The following is a 12586-nucleotide window of genomic DNA, read 5'->3' as shown; positions in this document are numbered from 1 at the left end:
CTGAACACTGCAAGAATCATTTGCTTGTAGTTCAGCAATGCTTTTATTAAGCAGTGTGGAGTCTTTCTGCTTGCTATGTAGAAACTTCGCTTCCTGCATCTGACTTCTTATTTATAAACACACTTAATTTATCTGTTTGTCTATCTATCTCTGTCTCCAACAGATCAGCCTTCTCTTTGCAGGAGGTCATAGATCCACCCATTGCCTTGATAGAAGAATCTGACAGAAGGAAGGTGATCCATTGGTGCAGGCGGAGGCTGTTTGGAGAGGAAGGGAGGATGAGGGGAGAGCTGGACTCAGTTGGTCCAGAAATAAGAAACGGCCCTGATGCTTCCGATGCTGGGAGCAGAAGGGAACTGTGGGAAGGAACCATGCAGAAGAGCCCAGGAGAGGATTTTCTTCCTTCAGATGTGCAGCTCCAGCAGTTCCAGCACTTCCGTTACCAGGGAGCTGACGGGCCCCGAAAGGTCTGCAGCGAACTCCACCGCCTTTGCCTCCAGTGGCTGAAGCCAGAAAGGCACAGCAAGAAAGAGATCCTGGACCTGGTGATCCTGGACCGGTTCTTGGCCATCCTGTCCCCAGAGATAGAGAGCTGGGTCAGGGAATGTGGGCCGGAGAGCAGTTCCGAGGCAGTGGCCCTGGCAGAAGGGTTTCTTCTGAGCCACGCAGAAGAGAAGAATCCAGGCCAGGAGGTAAGAGGGATTCCTCTAGGTAGTATGTGGGGCACAGGATATGATCAGGGATACCCTCGAAATCCATAAAGATGACCTCAACTTTTATAGACTGCCCCCTCCCCAAGCCTTAATTCTATTCCTTTTCTTCAACAGTTTCCACTTCTGTTTCAGATGCAGAAAAAGATTGTGTGTTGCCACGGAGCAGCTTCTCTGGGTAAGATCGAAAGGGCTGTCGTACCCATTGGATGGCCTCCTTGAGTGTAGATGGGCTGCTTTTATCCTCCGCCCCCACTCCTGTCTAGCGTAGGAAAGATGCTCACTCAAGCTTCTCAGTTTAGAAATATCTGTTTGGGGAAGTAAAAACCTAGAATTGGTTTAAAATTAGTGCACGTTAATAGGAAGAATAGTCGTATAGGCCATACTCTATCTACAATTTTATTATATTTATTCAAGGGTAACATGGTTAACCAGTTGAGGAATTATGTGGTAAAAATGCCAGTAGATTATACCTTTACCATGATAAAGTCATGTCTACTAAACATATGGGAGAAAATACAACAAAAACGTTTCCAGTCTGCCGCTTCTCTGGTGTCAACAGGGCGTTGAGAACAAAGCTGCCCCCGAATGTAAAAAAAAATATTATTAATGTAGTTGACGTGAAAAATTGGGAAGATCGTGTGTTGGGCCAATAAGAAGAAAACTATAAGCCTTGAGGAGATCTTATGCCATAGTAGCCGTTGTTATGGCGGAGTTCAGCATCCCTGCAGAGGCTTCAGTTCAGGATTTTAGGCCTCCATGATAACCATGGGCCTGTCTCCGGTAATAACAGGCCCCACATCCTGCCCAGGACACACTCTGGATTTAGGCTTACAGGACTGCGTAGGGGTGGGAGATCATTTAAGGTGACTTGCCTCCACAATCTCATGGATCTGACTGCTTTTCAAATGGCACTGGGGATATTCCTGGTGATACAGTTGGCTCTTCTGTCAATACCCTAGCTGACCTCTGGAATGGCACTATGACCTGGGGAATTGACGTGTTTGTTCCTAGGCGCCCTCAGGAAGCCTCGTGGTTTACTGAGGGGCTCCAGATTAGGGGTGTGCACAGGAAAAAATTGGACAAATTCAGGTTTGGTGATTCTGAACGGAAATAAATCGGTATTCCTAATATACCGAATTCATTCTCTAGTTCGATTCGGTAATACAGAGCAAATTTGGTAAAATTTGGCCATTATTTCCTATGGAAACTCAATTCGGGTATATTCGGTGGCTGGGGTGTGTGTGTTATTTTTTGATCGAATTTCATCAATTTTGCAGGGTGCCTAGTCCTAATTTTTCTCTAACAACACTCTCCCCCCCACATTTCATAAAGATTGGACTCCGGGGGCCATTTTATGGCCTTCCCAAAGAAGGTCCCCCAGCCTCCTCCAACCTCCATTATTCCCTATGGGCAAAACTATGGGGGCTCTCCAGGAAGCTGGGGGTGGCATTTTGCAAGCAAAATCCACCAAATTTGAAGGGGACCTACTCCTGAGTGTCTTCTAAAGACCAGCAATGTTTCAGGGAGATTGGACCCCTGGGTCTAATTCTGTGGGCCCCTGAATAAGGTGCTCCCATTCCTATTCTGGGAAAAAACCAAGCTGACTCCCACCGCAGAAGAACATGGACAAAGACTGCCCCTGCCAGAGGCATACCCCCAAGTACAAGCTCCACACCAGACAGCCCAGCAGAACCAAACTGATGCCCCCTTCCCAAAAAAACCCAGTGCCCCCTGAGCAGGCTGACTAGCCATTCATTGTTTCCCATGCTGAGAACTTTTACAGGTTCTTTCCCAGGGGCACATATGCACAGGGCATGGATGCCACAACTAAGGTGCACTCCCAAATGCAAGCTTATCGCTGGGGAAGCCCAACAGAACCAAACTGTTGCCCCCCTCAAACCCTAGGGCCCCCTGACCAAGCTGACCAGCCACTCTCCATTGTTCTCTCTGAAGACCAACATCATACCAGAGAATCACCCAAACCAAACTGAAGGAAGGGACAGTCTTGGAACTAGAAGCAAACTGAAGCAAGCGAATGGAATCCCCCCAGAATGAAAGTGAAGCAAGGGGACCACGTACTTCACACCAGAGAATCACATCCATTCCTGACAAACCAAACTGAACCAAGGGTGACTCTTGCATAGCCAAACAGAACCAGTGTCATTCACAGCAGCCACTCACTGGGTTCAGCCAGTGGGGGAACACCACAGAACAGTACCAAACAATACTCAGCCACAAGTACTAGACAATGACAAGCGTTGAGCCCAGTTATGTAAGATGGATCCCATCCCACCCACTGGCCTCAGACTGAAACTGACTGTGAGGTACTTGGAAAATTATCTCTCTGCAGCAGACTTATTATCAGCCCCCTCCCAGCCCTGCAATGAGGAAAGTTCGACTAGAGCCAGGGCCTTTTCGGTCCTGGCTCCCACCTGGTAGAACGCTCTGTCTGCTGAAATCAGGGCCCGGCAGAACCTACTATCTTTTTGCTGAGCCTGCAAGACAGAGTTGTTCCGCCAGGCATATGGCTGAGGCTGGGCCTCCGCCGGTCTGGAAAAAATGGGATGTATAAATCTTAACCCTCCCTGTGAAGGCTGTCCACCATCCTGTTTCAAATGTGTTGTTTTTAATGAACGTGAATTTTTAATTGTATTTTTAATATATTGTTATCCGCCCTGAGACCGCTTGCGGGGAGGGCGGAATACAAATGTGAAATAAATAAAATAACATTAGAACATATTAAAACAACGCATTAAATCAGCTGTTCCTCCCACCCCTGCAATTAGCAAAGTTAATATTAGAACAACACATTAAAAGGAAAGAAACGTCTCTTAGGTTCCTAAAAGCTACCAATTAAGTTTTGCTTTACAAGACCTACAACTATATCTTAAAAACACTTTTTAAAAGTTCACACTTCATAACTCTCTCAGGATACTCAAAAGGTACACCGAGGGGATCTCAATTGACCTGTCTGAAATGTTTCTTTCTTGAGTAAGGGGATTGAATAGGTGGTGGCTGGACAAGTTCAAACTTTCCTGGATGAGGGAAATAGTTTAGATCTTTCCCAGTCTGCTACTAGGCTTGGTCATGGGACGGAATCAGCCTGGGTCAACCTGGTGGATGACCTGTGCCAGGAGATGGACAGAAGAAGGGCAAAGTGGGCAGCAGCAAGCCTGCCTTTTTCCATGTGTTGGTCTTTCTTGCCCACGTGCAAAGAGATTCTTGAGTTTGGTAGCTGCGATTCTGTCAATGGGTTCAGAGCTACTGCTTTCTTGCATTGGAGAGTTCTTCCTTCTTAATTCTGTGAATTAAAAAGTTTTTGGACGATCAGGCCTGTATTTGTCTATGATAACTATGGCAAGGTTGAATTTTCCAAATGTATAGAATCAAAGCATGATCCTAAATAAAGATGCAAGGGTAGTTGTGATCATACACCAAGAGAATCTTTTTTCCCCATGCAAAGAACTGAACTGGTAAATACTTGAACAGTTTCGAATGTCTTCCAATTACCTTTCGATCCTTCCCAGGTGAGGACTTGAAACCAACAATAAATTCTTTGCAGACTCTTTGCAGCAGAGAGAAGACAGCTCCTATGTGGCCAGAGCAGGTAAGTGGGGAACTGCAAATCATGATCCCTGCACAACCCACCCCTCCCTACTCCGGAGAGAACTTCTCTCTCACTTTCCCATCTCTAGTGTGCAGTTCACTAGAAGAAAAATGAGAAGCTGTGATGGAAGTTTGAATCCTGCAAGCAAGCCTCTAATTTCAGTCATTTTAACTTATCCTCATAAGGGGAACTTTGGTTACATTCTCTGAGAGGATGGAGGGGTTTCTTTTTTCCCCTTTTCAGGGTCCAGTGACCTTCGAGGAGGTGTCTGTTCATTTCAGTGATGAGGAGTGGGCTCTACTGGACCCGGAAAAAAGAAGCCTTCACAGGGAAGTCATGGAGGAGAATTTTCAGAATGTGGCCTCTCTGGGTAAGGGCCCCCTTTCCCCTTAGTTCATAGAAGCTGCAGAAATCGCTCCTTTTACGAAGGACTCTCGTAGGGCCTTTCAGATGGAGACTCTGAATAGATGAGTGGGGCAGTTCCACATGCACACAAAGGAAGGACTTCTGCATATCTAGTGAACTACCCAAGTATTCATTTGTCAGCTAAAATATTGGTTTGTAAACTAAAAGGAACAGTTGATGGGATGTCAATAAGGCCTCCTTATGGGCCTTTCAGAGCAGCCAAGAATGCCAGCATGTTAAATAACAAACATAGTTTTATTTGGATTTATACAGGCCCCTCCCTGCATATTTCAGAAAGTACAAAAAGACATTTCCTTGCTCCTTCCGATCTCCCATTGGACATGAGGAGGATGCCAGTGTGGGGAGGGGAGCAAAGAGATGAGTGGGGGTCATCCCACTGTGTTCATTCTACTGACACCAGTGTAGACTTAGGCATGGTCAACCCAGGCAGGAAGGGGTGGGTCTGAGCCTTGAAGAACAAACCAAGAAAACCTGGATTTGAGCAGGTGAAGTTTTGGTGTCTGTCACAAGGAATTTTGCCTGCTAAATTCCTGTTTGTCAAGCTGCTTTTATAATCCAAGGAGCGCATCATTCAGAAAGGCAGTAGGCTGAATGAAAATGCTATTGCGAGCCCCCCTCAAGGAAGGGTGGGATAAACAGTGTCCATAAGGAGACAAATCAGATTCATGTGTGTTTAAAAATGTATAAATTCTTAGAAGGAATTCAAAGTTTTGCAGATCGATCGGCACCTTTTCCACACCCTACAAGGAGTCCGGGGGCTGTTGAAAGAGAGAGGAGTCCTTACTGGACATTCTTCAGGGCCGCCTTCGATGGTGTCAGTCTGGAATGCTGGATCCTGCATGCCCTTGGAGGGGGCTGAGATCCTGGGCCATGGTGGTTCTGTCTGGGCTAGGGCTTCCCTTCTCTGTGCTGGAGCGCCCTGCTCCCTCCTCTGCTCTGGGCCACCAGGAGGATCAGCAGACGGAGTCTTCTCGATCCAAGCACTACCTTCTCCCCTCTCATGCAGTAACTTTTCTGTTTCTTTTTGGCAAAGGTGGACTTCTGGTTCCAAGATCTGACTGTATTTCCTTAATGCAAGGAAATCAAAATACTTCTCTCCAGGACCCAGAAGAAAGAGAGAGATTATCAGGTATGAACCTCATGTGCCCAGAGATGGACACATGTTCTCCCCATCTTCCAGAAAGGGAAAAAGAAGGATCCAGGTAACTACAGACCATACCTGGAAATGTTTTAGAGCAAAGCATGAAAAAGTCATTCCTGGAGCATTTCAGAAAGAAGGCTGAGATTATCAAGAGACAGCATGGGTCCCTCAAGGGCAAGTCATGCTAGACTAACCTTATGTCCTTTTTAGACAGAGTCACTGCTTTGGTGGATGAGGAGAAATCGGGGGACAGAGTTTCTCTTGATTTCAATAAAGCTTTGGTTTGAATGCTGCAGCTGTTAGGTGGATTTGTGACTAGGTAATAGAAAGTGTGCCTGTAAATGGTTCCTCATCTTCTTGGAGAGGAATGACAAGTGGGATAGCCTCCTGGATCTGTCCTGGGCCCTGTTGTTCACCATCTTCATAAATGACTTGGATGAAGGAATAGAGGAGATACTTGTTAAAGCTGCAGATGATACTAAATTGTGGCAGGCTGGATAACTCAGCTAAAAATAAAATGTATTTCAACATAGAAAAATATAAAGTTCTTCATTTAGGTAGTCTGATAGCCACTTTGGGGTCAGGAGGGAATTTCCCTCCAAGCTACATTCGCCAGGGGGCACTGAGGGAGTGGAGGTGGGTAGCTGTGAATTTCCTGCATTGTGCATGGAATTGGACTAGATGACCCTTGGGGCTCCTCCACCTCTATGTTTCTATGTTTACCCTACATGAAAACTCAACAGCCAATTAATTCTGCCAGTTCCTGGCAGAATGTGTCTCCTTTTCAAGTGATTTCTGTTCTGTCGTTATCAGGAGTCGTTAATGGCCATTTTTCCTTGATTCTGCATTTGTTTTAAGATCTTACCAGTCTCCTCTTTATTCCAGAAGCTGATAGTCCCCACAGAAAGCCTGAGGGAGAACCACAACAACTCCCATTAGAAGAGGAACAGCAGAGGAGAAACAATGGGAAAAAATGGAAGTCGGGGAATGAATCATGTGCTTCTCAGAGTACTGAATCCTGGGGTACACTGCAAGACCATGGAAGGGTCAGTTGCCCCACATGTGGAAAAACATTCATTCGTCAATCTGCGTTTGATAAACACTGTAGAAGCCACACAGGGGAGAAACCCTATAAATGCATGAAGGGCGGAAAGAAGTTTACTCAGAGTACGCACCTTACTGTCCATCAACGAATCCACACAGGGGAGAAACCGTATAAGTGTGTGGAATGTGGGAAGAGTTTTGCTCACAATACACACCTTACTGTCCATCAACGAATCCACACAGGGGAGAAACCATATAAATGTGTGGAGTGTGGGAAGAGCTTTGCTCATAGTTCACAGTTTACTGTCCATCAACGAATCCACACAGGGGAGAAACCATATAAGTGTGTGGAGTGTGGGAAGAGATTTGCTCACAGTACACAGCTTACTGTCCATCGACGAATCCACACAGGAGAAAAGCCTTATAAATGTGTAGAGTGTGGAAAAAGCTTTGCTCAGAATGGAGTCCTTACTGTCCATCAACGAATCCACACAGGAGAGAAACCATATAAATGTGTGGAGTGTGGGAAGAGCTTTGCTCAGATTTCACATCTTACTGCCCATCAACAAAGCCACACAGGGGAAAAACCATATAAATGTGTGGAGTGTGGGAAGAGCTTTTTTGGCAGTTCAAACCTTACTTCCCATAGACGAATCCACACAGGGGAAAAACCGTATAAATGCATGGAATGTGGGAAGAGGTTTGCTTGGTCTTCACAGCTTACTGTCCATCGACGAATCCACACAGGGGAGAAACCATATAAATGTGTTGAATGTGGGAAAAGCTTTGTTCAGAGCTGCCAACTTACTTCCCATCAAAGAATCCACACAGGGGAGAAGCCATATAAATGTGTGGAATGTGGGAAGAGCTTTGCTCAGAATAAAGGGGTTACTGTCCATCAACGAATCCACAGAGAATAAACCATATCTATGTGTGGAGCGTGAAAAATGCTTTTTTTTAAAAAAAATTGGTTTTTCATCATTTGCAGACAGCCAGTAGAGTCGAGGATTGCCTGTCCTCCTCGGGCAGGCTGTTCCACAGAGTAGGGGCCACCACAGAGAAAGCCTGTGTACAAGCTGCTGTTGATTTTGCCTATGTGCAGCCTGGCACCTGCAGGAGACCCTGTTCGGATGAGCGAAGTTGCCGTGGAGGGACATAGGGAGGGAGGTGGTCCTGTAGGTCTGCCAGACCAAGGCCGTGATAACCTTTGTCTGTAATAACCAATACCTTGAATTGAGCACGGTAACTGATAGGTAGGCAATGGAGCGACTGTAGGATGGGAGTGATGTTCATGCTCCTGCTCGCTCCTGATAACAGTCGAGCCGCAGCATTTTGCACCAATTGGAGACTCCTAGTGAGGCTTTCCCACAAAGACTCATGACTGATCACTCTGTGTAAGTAAATGCAATTAACAGTGATGAATTTAATAAGCAGATGTAATAGGACTAGAACAACAGCCTGCTAGCACTGGGTTTCAGAGGATTACTGCCTCTGAAAACTCTTGTTGATCTTTAAGGTGCTGCTGGATTCGAACCTTGCTCGTCTACTGCAGACCAACACAGCCACCCTCCTGAGACTGCACCTGAATATAAAGGTTCCCTTCAGTCACCTTGGTTAGTAGCCATTGCCAGACCTCTTCCTCCATGATTTTTTATAGCCACCTTTTAAAGCAATCAATGCTTGTGGCAATCGCTATAGCCTGTAGCACTGAATTCTCAGGCTAATCACTTATTCAGTAAAGGTGTACTTCCTTTGTCCATACTGAATCTACTGCCCATCAAATTCTTTGGCTGCCCTCAACTTCTAGTATCGTGGCAAAAAGAGAACAAGTTCCCCATGCATCATTTTATATACCTCTGTTACGTCACCTCTTAACCATCTTTTTTGTAGACTGAAAAGTCTCAAACTCTTCAGCTTTTCTTCACAGGAAAGACATTCCAACCCCTTGATCATCTTGGTTGCATTCTGCCTTCTTAAAGTGTATGATATGCAGGTAAGGTCATCTCCAGACTACAGAGATCAATTCCCTTGGAGGAAGTGGTTGCTTTGTGGTGTAGAATGTACGGCATTGCACTCTGCTGAGATCCCACTCCCCTCCACAAACTGCCCTCCCCAGGTTCACCCCCCCCCCCCGCAAATCTTCAGGAATTTCCCGAGAGTTGGCTGTACTAAACCTGTCTAGTAGGTTAATTTCCCCTCGAGCACAGCAGGCCCGGGTGGACAGCTTACTTTGTGAAGAGAAAACTTCAAATTATGCATAGCTACTTGATTTTTATAACGAAAAGATGGCTTTGGAAGTTGAAATTCTGAGCAGAGAAGCAAAGAGTACTAGTGAACACTCGACCCTTTGCCTCTGGCCATTTTTCCTTCTCTGAGAGTAATGAAGCAACATAGTGGTCCACAAATATATGTGCTCCAGTTTGAAAGGGGGAAAGGCCCAACCACACCCCACATTCTACATGAAAATGGAGGACATGTGAATGGATTCTCCTTTCTCACCAGATTTCACCAGTATCCAGAACGAACTGTATTTACTTACTTGCTTCATTTATAGCCCACCTTTCACTCCAATGAGAACCCAAAGCAGTTTATATTGTTCTCTTGTTCTCCATTTTATCCTCAGAACAATTCTGTGAAGTAGGTTAGGGAGAGTGTTTCACTGGCCCAACGTCACCCAGCCAGCTTCCCTGTCAGAGCAGGATTCAAACCCGAATCTCCCAGATTCTACTCTGACATGTTAGGCACTACATCACACTGGTTCTGATTTGGGATTATAAAGTGAATTTTGATGGGAGTCCATGAAATAATCATGAGGATCCATGAATTTGAATGCAACACTACATCTGTTGTTCTTGTTGGTCACTCCTTAGATATTGGTGAGATATGTGATTTTCCGATGTGTTTTGGAGGAGTGATTTTAACAGTCATAACAGTCCACATATTTAATACAGTTTTGGACAAAGGAAGTGCCACATCTTGAACTGATTTTTTTTGTGTGGCATATTATGTGGCCATGGATATAAATTGTCATTTAGAGTTTAGGGAGACCCCTGTGTAAAAATCCTGAGGATCCATGAGGATCTGTACCTTGGATCCATGTTTTAGGGCTTTGGAGGTGAGACAAAGCAGTGAATCCATTTTTATAGTGCTGTCTGTGGCTATGGGTGATCCCCCTGATTTCCCCTCACAGTAAGAAGAAGCAAAACTAATTTTTTTACATCATTAATACTCCACCTTCCTCCCTGAGAATCAAGTAGATACAATCAACAACTGCTATGTTTATGGAGCAAATCCCTCCAAGCATAAAAAGGCACCATTGAAGTTATCCAGTTTTCTGTGAAGGCAAGTTTCTGGTCCTCATGAACACACACAAAGCTGCCTTGTATTGAATCAGACCATTGGTTCATCCATCACATCACCTACAGCCTGATATTTTTAACTGGAGATGCTCCTAGGGATTGAACCGAGGACCTCCTGTCTGCCAAGCAGAGTCTCTTCCGCTGAGCCAAGGCCCTTCTCTCAGATCTTTCCAGCGCAACCTTCTGCTGGTCTTTGCTGCTTCTGTTAGAGGCATTGGCAGCCTTCGGCTTGGTGAAGCACGTGAGATGCTGAGTTTGAAAGCGGGATCAGGGATTAGAAGAAAGGAGTTGGACTTCAGACTTCCGAATCCCCAGCATAGGACATCCTTTGACGGCTTCTGTGCTGTCCCCAATGTGACTTAATCTTGGTGCAAACGTCTTAAGGGTAGATCACCTGCATGTATTGGGGCTGAGACTCATCGGAATGCTGATGACCCCCCCAGTTCTATGTTCCCATTCCCTCCCACCAGGTGAGCATCCTTTGTCCTCAGGCCCATGGAGGTTGTTCACCAGGGCAACTGATGTGGGTCTCTGCCTGGCCTTAAACTGGAATGCCTTTTGGCTGGGTTGGTGCCTTGAGCTGCGGCTGATAAAGAGGACCACCCATCCATCTGCCAGGAAGTGGGAGGGGTGGTCTGAAAGCCAATAAGATGTGGTCGGTCTAGGATCTGGAATACCCGGGGTTGGAATCTCCATGCTGCCATGGAAGTTCATTGGCAGACGTTGGGCAGTTGTTCAGTCTAACCTACCTCACAGGGCTATTGTTGTAAGGATACAATGAAGGATAGGAAAAGGATGAGAGCTGTTTTGGGTTCCCACTGAGGAGAAAGGCAGGGTATAAATGAGGTCAGTAACTAAGTAAATATGTAAACAGATGGGCTTTCACCTCCCTCCCGTTGACTCTAAATCCCTCCCCCCCCCCCCCACACACACACATGTCTGTGATGCTGGCTGAAAACTTTCCTCTCGCTTCTAGGCTTCTGCAGAGTGATACTATGTTGGGAGATACAAAAAGACCACAGGGAATTTACCCATATTTTTCTGGGAATAATTAACTGAATAAACTGAAAGGTGTGGGAAAGCAGTGCTGGGGGCAAAGCATGATCGCCTGTGTTCCAGAGTGCCCCCACATGTGCCTGATGTATGACTACATTCCTAGCGCGATCTGGAATGGGTCGCCCAAGGGGCTAATTGAGTGAACACCAGCACCAAACGCTAAATTTGGGGGCAATTTTCACTCGATCAGACCCCAGCATGACCCATTTCTTCCAAGTCACTCCAGGAATAAAGTCATTCCTGATGACACGGGGGATATTCTGGAGCTTGAGCGAGCGCAAAGCGCGTGCATGAGGTAAGTTGCCTGCCCCCACACGATTCTCCCATGACCCCCATCCCCTGGTGTCCCCCCCCCCCCCCACAAGGGACCTGGCAACACTAGTACAACATCAAGAGCTTCAACTCCTGCCGGTATGTGCATTTGAGCCTGATTAACACATCGCTTATTTAGACTGAGGTTTGAGAAGGCTAGCTTGATGGATCAACTGGTTCACCAGGCGCAAGCTCCCAGCTGCCAAGTCAAGCAAGCCAAACAGAGCCCAGGCCTAGACAGCCTGCAGCATTCAGGACAGAAACATATTTGTGCCCAGAAAAGCCGTCTTAAAAAGCAACCCTTTCCAGAAAAGCTTAGGGAGGCAACTCTTTTCACTCCCACTTCTGCTTTTCCAGAATCCTGGTGCCACTACCAAAAAGGCTCTGGCACAGACACTTGCTCTCCAGACCTCCCTGGATGGGCTCAGTGAGATGTAATTGTACCACTGAAGAGAGTTGTCATGGAACAAGAAGGGTTTTAATGTAGGCACCTTGAATTGGAACTGCAAAGAAATTGCTACCTGGGAAGGCAGTCCGGAGATCTGGAAGGAAATGTCACCAAAATGTGGGTGACACTCAATGTGTTCAGGAGGGGCTGTGAATGTGATGGTCTATTGCCTGGGGTGGGGTGGGAGCTGAGGAACAGGGGGAGAGCCAGCATCCAGATGGTGCTGTGGATCAACTCTGCGCCAAATAGTAAAAAATGTAAGTTTGTGGTGAATCCCAAAAATATGTTATTAAATATTTTCCCAATTAATATTACACAAATGCATAGTGAACTATTTAAGTACATGGTGGCAGCAGCAAGAGTAGTATTTGCAGCCAAACGGAGGGCAGGGAGATGCCCAGATTTAATGGAATGGAAGAATAAACTATGTGAATATACACAATAGGCCAATTTCAGAATTTCAAGAAAAATGGAACGTAT

General features: G+C 46.0%; 2 pseudogenes; both read left to right on the top strand.

The window, feature by feature from the left end:
• The window catches only part of LOC129324299 (zinc finger protein 420-like), a 52992-nt pseudogene that overhangs the window by 2228 nt on the left and 38178 nt on the right, over positions 1-12586 (top strand).
• On the top strand, positions 4701-7875 carry LOC129323814 (zinc finger protein 501-like; annotated as a pseudogene).

This window comes from Eublepharis macularius, chromosome 2, assembly GCF_028583425.1.
Source record: "Eublepharis macularius isolate TG4126 chromosome 2, MPM_Emac_v1.0, whole genome shotgun sequence".
Lineage (NCBI taxonomy): Eukaryota > Metazoa > Chordata > Lepidosauria > Squamata > Eublepharidae > Eublepharis > Eublepharis macularius.
Note: the sequence above shows the minus strand (reverse complement) of the source record. Positions and strands in the feature narration are given on the sequence as shown.